General features: G+C 44.9%; 1 protein-coding gene across 10 annotated transcripts in view; it reads right to left on the bottom strand.

Annotated features, from left to right (window-relative positions):
* The window catches only part of dmd (dystrophin), a 1,591,310-nt gene that overhangs the window by 1,520,162 nt on the left and 58,654 nt on the right, over positions 1 to 12,494 (bottom strand). The gene's annotated exons all lie outside the window — the stretch shown is intronic.

Here is a 12,494-nt window from a genome sequence, read left to right as displayed (position 1 = left end):
GCGTGACGGGTGCGCACGGGCCTGGTAGTAGGTGACGCACCCGGCAAGGTTGGGGACATTGAGATTCTAACGATGTTAACAGCGGGGTTTCATTTAAATAAATCTTTCCAGAGTCTCGCCCAACACCTGGGCGGGAGTGGAAATCTGGCAGCAGGAGGCTGCAGCTGAGGTCCATTGGGATCTGTCCCTGGCGGTCAGTGGGCTGAGGGTGGAATCTGGCCACAATCGGGGGGGGGGAGGGCAAAGGCTCTGGTCATGATCGGGATGGGGGTAGCCTGGCGCAAGGGAGGCCTTAGGCTTCATTGTGACACCTGGAGGAGCATTAAAATAAAACTTTAAAACTTACCTTCTGGGCCTTTCCTGGCCAACGAGAAGGCTTCCGACAGGTAAAGCCTGACGGGGAAGCAGTCAATAGCCCCCCCAACCCCCTCCCCCACTCAGGGCATCAACTAAAATTACAGATTGGGTCCTGATGACATAATTGGATCCAATCTGCATATTTAAAGTAGGACCCCGCAGGTTAAGATGGGGACACGGTGGGAAGGCAGCAGGATTAGAGGCAGTCAGTGACTGGCCTTATTTTAACTGCCCTCCTCCTGGCCCGGTTTCCGCCAGGCAGGGGAAGTTAAAATTGGAGCCAATGTTTCTCTTGTTGATTGTGATTTGCATGATCCCACCCACATATGAACGGGCACATTTAATGCCACTAGGCCTGCCCTCCAGAAAAGGAAGGGAACAGGATTCAACAAAGTGCATCCCCGAGGACATGTCCTGACCCATCGTTCCCAGAACTGCTGGAGAGAGAAAAAAAAATTGGTGGGAGGAGGCCGGAAAGCCTAGGCCAATCTCTCACCTATGGACTATTCTGTAAACAAGAATGCTTTTACCTAAATTATAAAATAAATAGAACAACATTGCATTACAACTTAGTTGTGTTGATACCGGTCTTAAATGTGGACAACACACTCCATGGCTGTGTGTCAGCTACGTGATATAATTGACCCTCACTAAGTAACCAATGAGCAATGAGGTCAACGACTGCACCTAGCAGTCATGTGTGCAAATTGTACTGTGGGTCTTTTTCTGGGTCTAAAGTCTTGTCTGTGGAATCTGTTATTGTAGAGTGATGGTAGTGAAACAGAAATAAACTCTGGGCTCTATACTAAAAATCAATACTGCTGCTAACGACACTGGGTGGAATGTCCTAGTCATAATCTAGAATTTTCCACCTTTGGCTACAGTAAGGTCTAGTTGAATATTTTGAGTGTGTAGATTATTTGGCAAGCTGCTGTTGACATGTCTCAAAGACAACTGTAGGCTTTAAAAACTGCAGGAATAAGCACTTCAACTAGATTTCTGGGACTCCTGCCGGTTTCCCTGGAAAAACACTGAATCCACAGGTTACCTGTGACAGTAATCATAACAACAGCTGCACAAAAAGCTGCTCTTAATCAAATTCACCACTTTAAGCATTACAAAGTTCTGTGAAAGACTGCAGCACTTTCCTAGCTTGCCCTCCCACTGCATTCCTTCCATAGTGAGCCAGTCCCACAAAGACCACAAAATTTATTGTTTGGGGTTCACTCCCCAGCTGTTTCCACACATTTTATTTTAATAGGCTGGAAAAGCATGGCCTGGTGAGCGCACAAGCAGAAACCCTCAGGCACAATGTTTAACTTGCACTTACATATAAATATAAAATAATTTCATAAGTAAGACCACATTGGGTTGGCCACACACTGGCAGGCTGGACTGTGAGAAGCACAGAGAATTGAAGACTTTACTCTCGGGTCAGCAAACTTTCCTTTTTCACGTCTCAAAAATAAGAGGGTTGGAACGCTGCTCGCAGTGGAGTCCAGCCACTTGCGTTGAGGGAAAGCTAGTCACTTTAGCACAAATAAATCCTTAATCAAATAACAGGCAGTTCCCACAGAATTACAGCCAGTTGCTGCACGGTCGCAGCTGGGGCTAAACCTGGTGCTTATTCCAACACTAAAGCAACTGCAAATTAAGGCTTCAGGAGGCTGAGTGTAAAAATACAGTCCTCCCGTGTGGTAACCTGGAATGGTTCCACCACATTAGGCAGTATTGCAAGAGTGCACGGTACAAGAAGGAAGACTGGAAATGATGCTGAGCCAGGACTGATCTGAACACAGAGATCAGAAGATTTTTAACAAAATCAAACACAGAAACTGATGTGCACTTATGCAGCTCACAAGCTCCATAATGATCAGCAATATGCTGGGCAATTTAATGAGGGATTAATTTATTCAGCAGTGCCCACTTGTTCCCTCCTGTAATAAAGTTACTCTTTTAAAAAAAAATTCCATGCTGTGACTACATTTACAATTTCATTTTCAGCCGAGTACTGCCATCGCAGGATTGGTTACATAGAATGTACAGCACAGAAACAGGCCATTCGGCCCAACTAGTCCATGCTGGTGTCTATGCTTGATGCAAACCTCCTCCCACTCCTTCATCTAACCCTAATCAGCATACCCTTCTATTCCTTTCTCCCTCATATGCTTATCTAGCATCCCCTTAAATGCATCTATGCTATTTGCCATAACTACTCCTTATGTTAGCGAGTTCCACATTATAACCACTCTCTGGGTAAAGAAGTTTCTCCTGAATTCCATATTGGATTTATTAGTGACTATCTTATATTTATGGCCCCAGTTCTGGTCTCCCCTGCAAGTGGAAACATCTTCTCTACGTCTACTCTATCAAACCCTTTCATAATCTTAAAGACCTCTATCAGGTCACCCTTCCCAGTCTTTTCTTTACTAGAGAGGCTCATTGTCTTCTTATGAAATACTGCAGGTCAGGACTGTGTGCTTACAAATCTACTTGTGGCATGCAGAGAAATCCTTACACTACAACTGAAAGGGAAACAAACACTTCAGCATAATTTATGTACAGTCATATAAAGAGGAGCTGAAAAATTATGATTTCTGCAATATCCTTGCAGTGTTGATGGCAGAAAACCTTCAGTGCTCTTTCACCATCTCCTTAGACAGTAATAAACAAGATTTTGCACCTCATTAGAGCATCGTAGGAACCAGCTCCCACAAAGAATCAGTGGGTAAACGCTCCAGCCAGCATGGAAGTGAGTCATTCGGACCTGGAAGCTTTCAGGTTTCATCCCTAGTCTAAATTACTGAGGGTGCTACATTCGGCCTTTTTACCTCCAGGCTATGGGGGGGGGGCAACAATATAATCAAACACAAGGTTCTTGCTCATCATTACTATCCAGTTACCTCCGAGTGAAAAATGTGCGTGTGTGGACAGTGGGTAAGGATGGAAGCTGGTGGCTCCGCTATGTCACGCTCATTAAGAGTAATCACTGGAAAATCAGGAGCACTGAGAATTAGGGGCACTAATTCTCTGTGCCCAATTCTTTGATCTGTGTTCCATCAAGTGAGGCTCTGCACCAGGAGAGGAGCCTCACAAAATTTACCCGTAGGTTTTTCAGTAGCTTTTAATGGGAATAATTACAAAGCATTGTGAGAGTGTGTGTTAGAATCATAGAATGGTTACAGCACAGAAGGAGGCTATTTGGCCCAACAAGCCTGTGCCGGCTCTTTGTAAGAGCAATCCTGTTAGTCCCATTCCCCCGCCAATTCCCCAAAGCCCTGCAAATTTTTTTCCTTCAAGTATTTATCCAATTCCTGTTTGAAAGCCACGATTGAATCTGCTTCCACCACCCTTTCAGGCAGCGCATTCCAGATCATAACTACTCGCTGCGTAAAAAAGTTTTTCCTCATGTCGCCTTTGGTTCTTTTGCCAATCACCTTAAAATCTGTGTCCTTTGGTTCTCGACCCTTCCGCCAATGGGAACAGTTTCTCTTTGTTTATTTTATCTAAACTCTTCATGATTTTGAACACTTCTATCAAATCTCCTCTAAACAGTCTTTAACATCATTTGATCTGTCTCACATTCCCTACGGATTTACATGACCACCATCTTTAGATTTCCCACAGCAGGAATGAGGTTTTAATTTGTTGATTTGGTCTGTAGTTTGCTGGATTCCTTACAGTTCCCCACCTCAACTGAAAAATGCTGGGACCAGAGACCACAATGATTAAGCAATCACCATGAAACATAAGGTTAGTGAATTAGTCCCACTTCATAAAGCTCTAGTAGTAATTACACTTTTGGAGCTGATTAAAGAGCATGTAAGAAAACTATCCTGAAATTACTGGAGTGAATTGCTTTAATCTACAGTTAATGTTGTTACTCCCTCCTTGGCTCCTTGGCCTCCACCTCTGCAATCCTGTTGGTACATCAACAGATCAAACTGCAACAAAATAAGCAATTTAATAGGCAGCAGTTAATCAAAAGATACAAATCTCCTGCAAGTGACACTGATTACCTATCTCAAAACTTTGCCTCCACTGCGTGTTTAACCCATCATACTATGGCATCGTTCTGGTATGTATGCAAGTTTCTTGGAGCTGATAGGCTCAAATTTCATATTAATAAAAAGCAACAAATCATAACTGAAGAGACAGGGAATGTAATAATCAAAAGTGAGCAAAATCCCTGGAAAAAAACTACCAATGGTGAATGAATGAGCAACACAAAACTGAGTATTCAAATCACTTTTTTTTGGGAAAACTATCAATCTAAAACTGGCAAGTAGCAGGAAGTGACCAATCAAATCACTCCAAAAAAACTGTTATGTAGGCAAACATGGCAGACAGTTTGCGAACTGCAAGGTCCCACAAACAGCAATAAGATAAATAGCCAGTCAATAGGTATTTGTGGTGTTGGTTGAGGGATAAATGTCAGGCAGCCAACCAGAAGAATTTCCCTGGGATCTTTTACAACCAACTGAACAGGTAGACAGGACCTCGATCTCATCTGAAAGCTAGCCTTGAAATTATGTTGTGTAAATATTAGTGGACAAATACTTCAAAATAATAATCAAGGAAATTGCCAACAAATTTGTTATCAGCCTCACCTCAGTGGTAGGTCTTTCGCCTCCAAGTCAGAAAGTCAGGATTCAAGTCCCATTCCAGAGTCTTGATCGTATAATCTAGATTGACATTTCAGTGCAGTATTGAGCGAGCACTACACTGTCGGAAGTGAGGTTTTTCAGATGTGATGTTGAACCATGAGCATAAAAGATCCCATGATACTATTCAACGAAGAGCAGGGAAGTTTCCCCGTTGTCCTGGCCAATATTTATCCCTCAACCAACATCACTAAATCAGTTTATCTGGTTGTTATCTCATTGCTATTTGTGGGATCTTGCGGTGTACAAATTGGCTGCTGTGTTTCCCTACATTACAACAATGACTACATGTTGAAAGTAAATAAACTGCTGAACACCTGTTAAAATAACAAACAAGGGAATTTCATTCCAATGAGTTAATCATTTGTACTCTAATATTCACCTGGCAAAATTTCAAGGCCTATGTTTAGGCAGGAGTGTTCTTCTGGGCCCTACAAGGAAAGCTTAGGCCTATCCTGCTGCGGATTCGCCCCTCAATCAGGAGACCCCCGTAGGCTGGCCCTGGCAGCCTATCCCGCCAGTTAAAATTTACCTGGTCTTGGAGGGCAGCCTTCGAGTCATGTGATTTCCCCTCCAGAACAGGCAGGAAATCGGACACGGGATTTAAATGAGGCCCGGGAGTTAAAATACCCTGGGCCTCATTTCTGGAGCAGCAGGCGAGTTTCTAACTCATACTGCTAGTCACCTGCCGAAAACTGGCCCTCAGTTAAAATTGGGGGCCACTGAAAATTAAGCTAAAAACTTCATTGCCTGTAATGGAAAATAAAACTCAGCGTCTCTCAATTTTTTCAAATTGTCCCGTAGTTGTGAAAGGTATGGCAGGAGTTGTTGATTTGATGTCTCCATAGTGACAGTGATTGAGTTAATTCTCATGCATCAGGTAACGTGTAGCAAACAAATAAATATTCCTAGTAAGGAAACCTCATTATGGGCTACATACTTGTGTGCAAGGCAGTGCTGATAGGATTCTAGTGGTCAGTACAGCTCACACCAGGTAAATATGACTATGAAATTGCAGAGAGAGGAAGAATTAAAGAAAGAATGAAAGAAGAAAAGGTAAAAGGAAACGCAAAAATAAAAAGAGAGAGATTAGCTCATTTATATTTTGCAATAATGGACTCTGATCAATACCTGATTACAGCAAGGGATCTGGTAAGACTTGGGTTGTAGAAAGTCATCTGTTCAAAAGCCACTGGAGGTCTTGTTACATTCAATTCCACAGCACAGCCATAGAATATAAATTAATACAAAACTGTGAGGTTATGTTCTATTACCTGCAGGTACACAGAGCTAAAACTTTTTATTTACTGATATTAATATTGAATGTTCAGTGTTGTAAGTCTAGAAGTGCCAAGGTAACTGGAAGCAAGCCATTAATAATAAATAAGAACAAGGAGAAATGTCTAATGTGCACTTCATTTATGGGCTTGTTTCACTGGGCTATTGATTTTATTTCAATTGTCTAAACAGCCAAACAAATTATTTTTTCTGCATCAATATAAACATTTATACAAATAAACCTGGGACTGGCTTTTCATACTGTGGGGTGTTAAAGGGCTCTTCCTTGGAGCCTTGTAGATAATCCACTGGGGAATGAAAAGGGCAAGTGGTTCTCCAGTGACTGGCCAAATAGACATCTACAGACCCTGTCTCCGTCCTGTCTTTGTTAGTGTGGTTGATCATATTCAGATCAATCACAGGTATTTTTATTGTCCCCACCATGTTTTTGCTTCAGTTTGGAAACATACAAAGCACACCGGCCAGAAAGAAGCGAGCTCAAAGGCAATCTCCTCGGCCGATATCATCAAAGTGCATTGGGGCAGTCCTCCAGTACATCACCAAAGTGGCCTTTCATCAGCCTTGTGTTGACTGAGCATGCAAGTGTGGAAATTGGGAGCGGGGAGGAGGGGGAAGCACCACAGATAAACCGAATCTTGTCTTCATGTAATATCCACACAAGTGCTGTTTGCACTCTAAGGGAATCAAGGGATATGGGGATCGGGCGGGAAAGTGGAGTTGAGGTCGAAGATCAGCCATGATCTTAATGAATGGCGGAGCAGGCTCGAAGGCCCGTATGGCCTACTCCTGCTCCTATTTCTTATGCTCTTATGTTCTTGAACAGTGGTCAGGAGCAGGAACCCAGGCGGAAATCGCACTCCCCCCCCCACAGCCCCTCCGCCCAAGCCCCAAACACTACCCAACCAGAGGTCAGCTAACTTACACACACCAGGGATGTTGAACCCTAGTTGACCTTTTTGGTCTGTATAGCTTAGTATCACAGAGTAGTGCATTTATACACTACACCAAGAGAGAAGTTGCAATATACAGGCTTTTTGAAAAAAGCCTCTTTTGTGAGAAGATTGCTATTGCAGCGAGACTTTGAGAACTGAATAATAAATTGGGACCAAACTTGCACTTGAATCTTTCTCAACACCTCAAAACAGATGATCTGGTCATTATCACATTGATGTCCATGGAACCTTGCTGTGCGCAAACTGGCTGCCACGTTTCCTACATTACAATAGTGACTATACTTCAAAAGTACTTCATTTGCTGTGAAGAGCTTTGGGACATCCTGAGGACGTGAAAGGCGCTATATAAAGGCAAGTCTTTCTTTGTGGTGTTGTGAACCAGAAAATAGGTGTTTTTGTATGTAATTACCTATGACTGATGCTGAATTGAACAAAATGGAGAGCCTGTACAGTTAATACATGTAATCCTCTAGAGCCACATGAAGGACTTCTTGCAAATCCAGTACGTGTTTACTAGTGTCTGAAAATATTTGTCATGCTTTATATATGATACACTGGAGGCCTCTGAACACGGTGGAACAGAGCTCAGAGGCCACAGCATGCCTTGGTTTTATTTTTTATGGGAACTCAACTATGACAGCCACTTAAGCAACAAAGACACTTTAACAGTTCCTTGGTGGTTATTTTGCACTCGCCCAACTCTTTCCCTGTGAGCTACCAAAATCCATTAAAAATAAAACATATTCTTGATTTTCTTGAAGTTTAAGAAAAAAAAATGGAATTACATACATAGAATTGCATAGATTCTACAACACAGAAACAGGTCATTCGGCCCAACTGCTCTATGCTAGTGTTTATGTTTCACATGAGCCTCCTCACTCCCAACTTCATCTCACCCTATCAGCATATCCTTCTATTCCTTTCTCCCTCATGTACTTATCTAGCTTCCCCTTAAATGCATCTAAGCTATTCATCTCAATACTCCGTGTGGTAGTAAGTTTCACATTCTAACCACTCTCTGGGTAAGTGCATTCATATTCCCTTCCATGTATATCTTGTAAAGGAAGTTCAGAGAAGGGGTTGAATTCTCCTCTCTGCAGCAGGGTAGTGGTGGGACGAGCTTCTTGGGTCAGGGGTGGTTTGGCATGCGTGGCAGTCTCTTGGTGGGATTCCCCCATCACCAAGAGGCAGCCCACTGGTGCCAAGAAAGGAAATCCTGGCGGTTCTGCAGACGGACTGTGGTTACAGCACTCGAACAAGCTGGAGGTCACTTAAAGGGGCAGAAGAGCCCCAAAGATTTCTATTTCTTTTTTAATCTGACGGCTTTAGCTAAGACTAAAGGCCTGCACCTGGCGGTCCCAGGGAGTGGCAGTAATTAAAACCATGACGCTCTTTCGCCCTGGTTGTTCCCGCTGGTATGGCCCTCATCTCTGCTCCCTTATGTCCAAGGGACACAGACTTGACATTTAAGGCGGGCAACTGGTTTAACCATTCATCGCCAGATCTGGCTGGATCACATAAAGCACTATCGGGTCCTACTCTCCTCTGCCAAAACTGCTCACTATTCCAAGATCATCCTCCTGGAATGCAGAGATAACCCCCCCCCTCCCCTCACTTCTCTTCACTACAATCCGTCTTCTTCAACCCCTCTCCCCTGCCCCTTCCATCCTCACCTCCAGCAACAAGTGCAAGAAGCTCATGTACTACTTTGTCACTGAGACTGGGACCATTCATTCAGCTGCCTCTGCGACTTCCCTTCCTTCCCCCAGCCCACCAAGCCAAACTTCCCTTGCGGCCCCCCCCCCCCGTCCTAGCCCTAAACTCTCATCTTTCTCTAATTTCTCTATCTCCCCTCATGCCCTCTCTGAGCTCACCTTGACCATGAGACCCACCTCCGGCTCCCTCGACCCTATTCCCACCAAACTGCTGACCACCCAACTTCCCTTCCTGGCCCCCACGGTAGCTGATATTGATAAAGGTTCCCTCTCCTCAGGTACTGATTCCTCCCCTTCAAATCTGCCGTCATCACCCCCCCTCTTCAAAAAACCCGCCCTTGACCCCTCTTCCCTTGCAAACTACCACCCCATCTCCAACCCCCCTTTCCTCTCCAAAGACCTTGAACGTGTTGATGTCTCCCAAATCCATGCCCATCTTTCATACAACTCCATGCTTGAATCCCTCCAATCAGTTTCCACCCCACCCCCCGCCCCGCCACAGTACTGAAACGGCCCTTATCAAAGTCATAAATAACATCCTATGTTTCTGTGACCATGGGAAACTATCCCTCCTCATCCTTCTTGACTTGTCGGCAGCCTTTTACACGGTTGACCACACCATCCTCCTCCAAAGCCTCTCCTCCATCGTCCAGTTGGGTGGGACTGCCCTCACCTGGTTCCATTCCTATCTACCCAGTCGCAGACAAAGAATCACCTGCAATGGCTTCTCTTCCCACACAGTTATCTCTGGGGTCCCCCAAAGGATCTACCTAATTTCAAAATTTGCAGATGACACAAAACTTGGAAAGGCAGTAAACAGTGAGGAGGATAGTGATAGACTTCAAGAGGATATAGACAGGCTGGTGGCATGGGCGAACACGTGGCAGATGAAATTTAATGCAGAAAAATGCGAAGTGATACATTTCGGTATGAAGAGCGAGGAGAGGCAATATAAACTAAGGGGCACAACTCTAAAAGGGGTACAGGAACAGAGAGATCTGAGTGTATATGTGCACAAATCATTGATGGTGGCAGGGCAGGTTGAGAAAGCGGTTTAAAAAGCATACGGGATCCTGGGCTTTATAAATAGAGGCATAGAGTACAAAAGTCATGATGAACCTTTATAAAACACTGGTTCGGCCACAACTGGAGTATTGTGTCCAGTTCTGGGCACCGCACTTTAGGAAAGATGCGAAAGCATTAGACAGGATGCAGAAGAGATTTACTGGAATGATTCCAGGGATGAGGGTCTTTAGTTACGTTGATAGACTGAAGAAGCTGGGGTTGTTCTCCTTGGAACAGAGACGGTTGCGAGGAGATTTGATAGAGGTATTCAAAATCATAAAAGGTCTAGACAGAGTAGATAGAGAGAAACTGTTCCCATTGGCGGAAGGGTCAAGGACCAGAGGACATAGATTTAAGGTGATTGGCAAAAGAACCAAAAGGTGACATGAGAAAAAACTTTTTAACACAGCGAGTGGTTAGGATCTGGAATGCACTGCCCGAGGGGGTGGTGGAGGCAGATTCAATCATGATGGTCTTCAAAAGGGAACTGGATAAGTACTTGAACGGAAAAAATTTGCACGGCTACAGGGATAGGGTGGGGGAGTGGGACTAGCTGGATTGCTGTTGCATACAGCTGGTGCAGACTCGATGGGCCGAATGGCCTCCTTTCATGCTGTAACCTTTCTATGATTCTATGATTCTTGGCCCCCTCCTATTTCTCATCTACATCCTGCCCCTCGGCGACATCATCCGAAAACACAATGTTAGCTTCCACATGCACGTTGACGACACCCAGCTCTACCTCACCACCATCTCCCTCGACCCCTCCACTGTCTCTGATTGGTCACACTACTTGTCCGATGAGCAAAAATCTCCTCCAACTAAACTGTGGGAAGACTGAAACCATTGTTTTCGGTCCCCGCCGCAAACTCCGTTCCCTAGCCACCGACTCCATCCCTCTCCCCGGCCACTGTCCGAGGCTGAACCAGACCTTTAGCAACCTTGGCGTTCTATTTGACCCTGAGGTGAGCTTCTGACCACATATCCGCTCCATCCCTAAGACCGCCTACCTCCACCTCGCCTCAACTCATCTGCTACTGAAACCTTCATCCATGCCTTACGTTACCTCTGGACTTGACGATTCCAATGGTCTCCTGGCCGGCTTCCCATCTTCCACAGTCCATAAACTTGAGTTCATCCAAAACTCTGCTTTCTGTATCCTAACTCCGCACCAAGTCCCGTTCTCCCATCATCCCTGTGCTCGCTGACCTACATTGGTTCCTGTCTGGGAACACCTCGATTTTAAAATTCTCATCCTTGTTTTCAAATCACACCATGGCCTCACCCCTCCCTATCTCTGTAACCTCCTCCAGCCCTACAACCCTCCGAGATCTCTGTGCTTCTCCAATTCTTGCCTCTTGCGCATCCCTGATTTTAATCGCTCCACCTTGGCAGCCGTGCCTTAAGCTGCCTAGGCCCTAAGCTTTGGAATTCCCTCTCTAAACCTCTCCGTCTCTCTATTTCTCTCTCCTCCCTTAAGACGCTCCTTAAAACCTAGCTCTTTGACCAAGCTTTAATGACCTCTCCTAATTTCCTTATGTATCTTAGTGTCAAGTTTTGTTTGATATTTGCTCCTGTGAAGCGCCTTGCGACATCTTACTACGTTAAAGGCGCTATATAAATGCAAGCTGTTGTTGTTGTTGTTGTGGGGTGGATGCGAGGGAAATGGGCCAGAATCCTGGGCCCCTTCTCTCATCGGTTGGGTAAGGGCAATCAGCAGCGGTCCCGGTGAGGGAAATTAAGGGCATGGCGAGGAGGCGGCCTTACCACCTGTTTTTGGGCGGAATCCCAGAGGAAAATCCAGCTCCAGGTCTTAATTCGTAACTCACTGAATCAAAATCTGTATAATCAGTCATGCCAGATCGAATTCTCAGGAAATTTGTCTCTTCGGACCTATTGCGTACAATTATCAGCCAAAAATTCATAACTTTCAGCCAAGGTGAGCTGCTGGTGTCAGATGCTGTGGATAACTGGCCTAGTTTTGATACACCAGGGCGACTCCATTAAGCTTCTTCAGGAACATTCTCACGAAGTTCGTTTATATCACTTTCTGTTCCAACAATAGCCACCCAAAATCTGATGGGAAATTCATCGACTCATCTCTAAAAGTGTTTTTTTTTAAAATTGCTGTAACAAGACACACTGGCCGAGACTTTCCACTACATTACCACCAGAGTTAAAGCAGAAGTTGGGCAGGCGTGAACGGATATGAGTGCAGGGGGGCACAGCACTGACTTACCCCTCACAAATCGCACTTCTGTACATTTGCACCTGCAGCGCTCACCCACTGACTCTTCCTCCCTCATCCCCGGAGGAAGGATGTAAATGAGGGGTTTGAGATCACATGCCATGTCTTCCGCCCCAACACCAGACTCCGCACCTGGTGCATGGGCCGTGTGTATAAAATAGGCCTTCCCCATCCTTAGGCTGCTCAGCAAAAG

Source organism: Heptranchias perlo, chromosome 11, assembly GCF_035084215.1.
Source record: "Heptranchias perlo isolate sHepPer1 chromosome 11, sHepPer1.hap1, whole genome shotgun sequence".
Taxonomy (NCBI): Eukaryota; Metazoa; Chordata; class Chondrichthyes; order Hexanchiformes; family Hexanchidae; genus Heptranchias; species Heptranchias perlo.
This window is presented reverse-complemented; position numbering and strand designations above follow the sequence as displayed.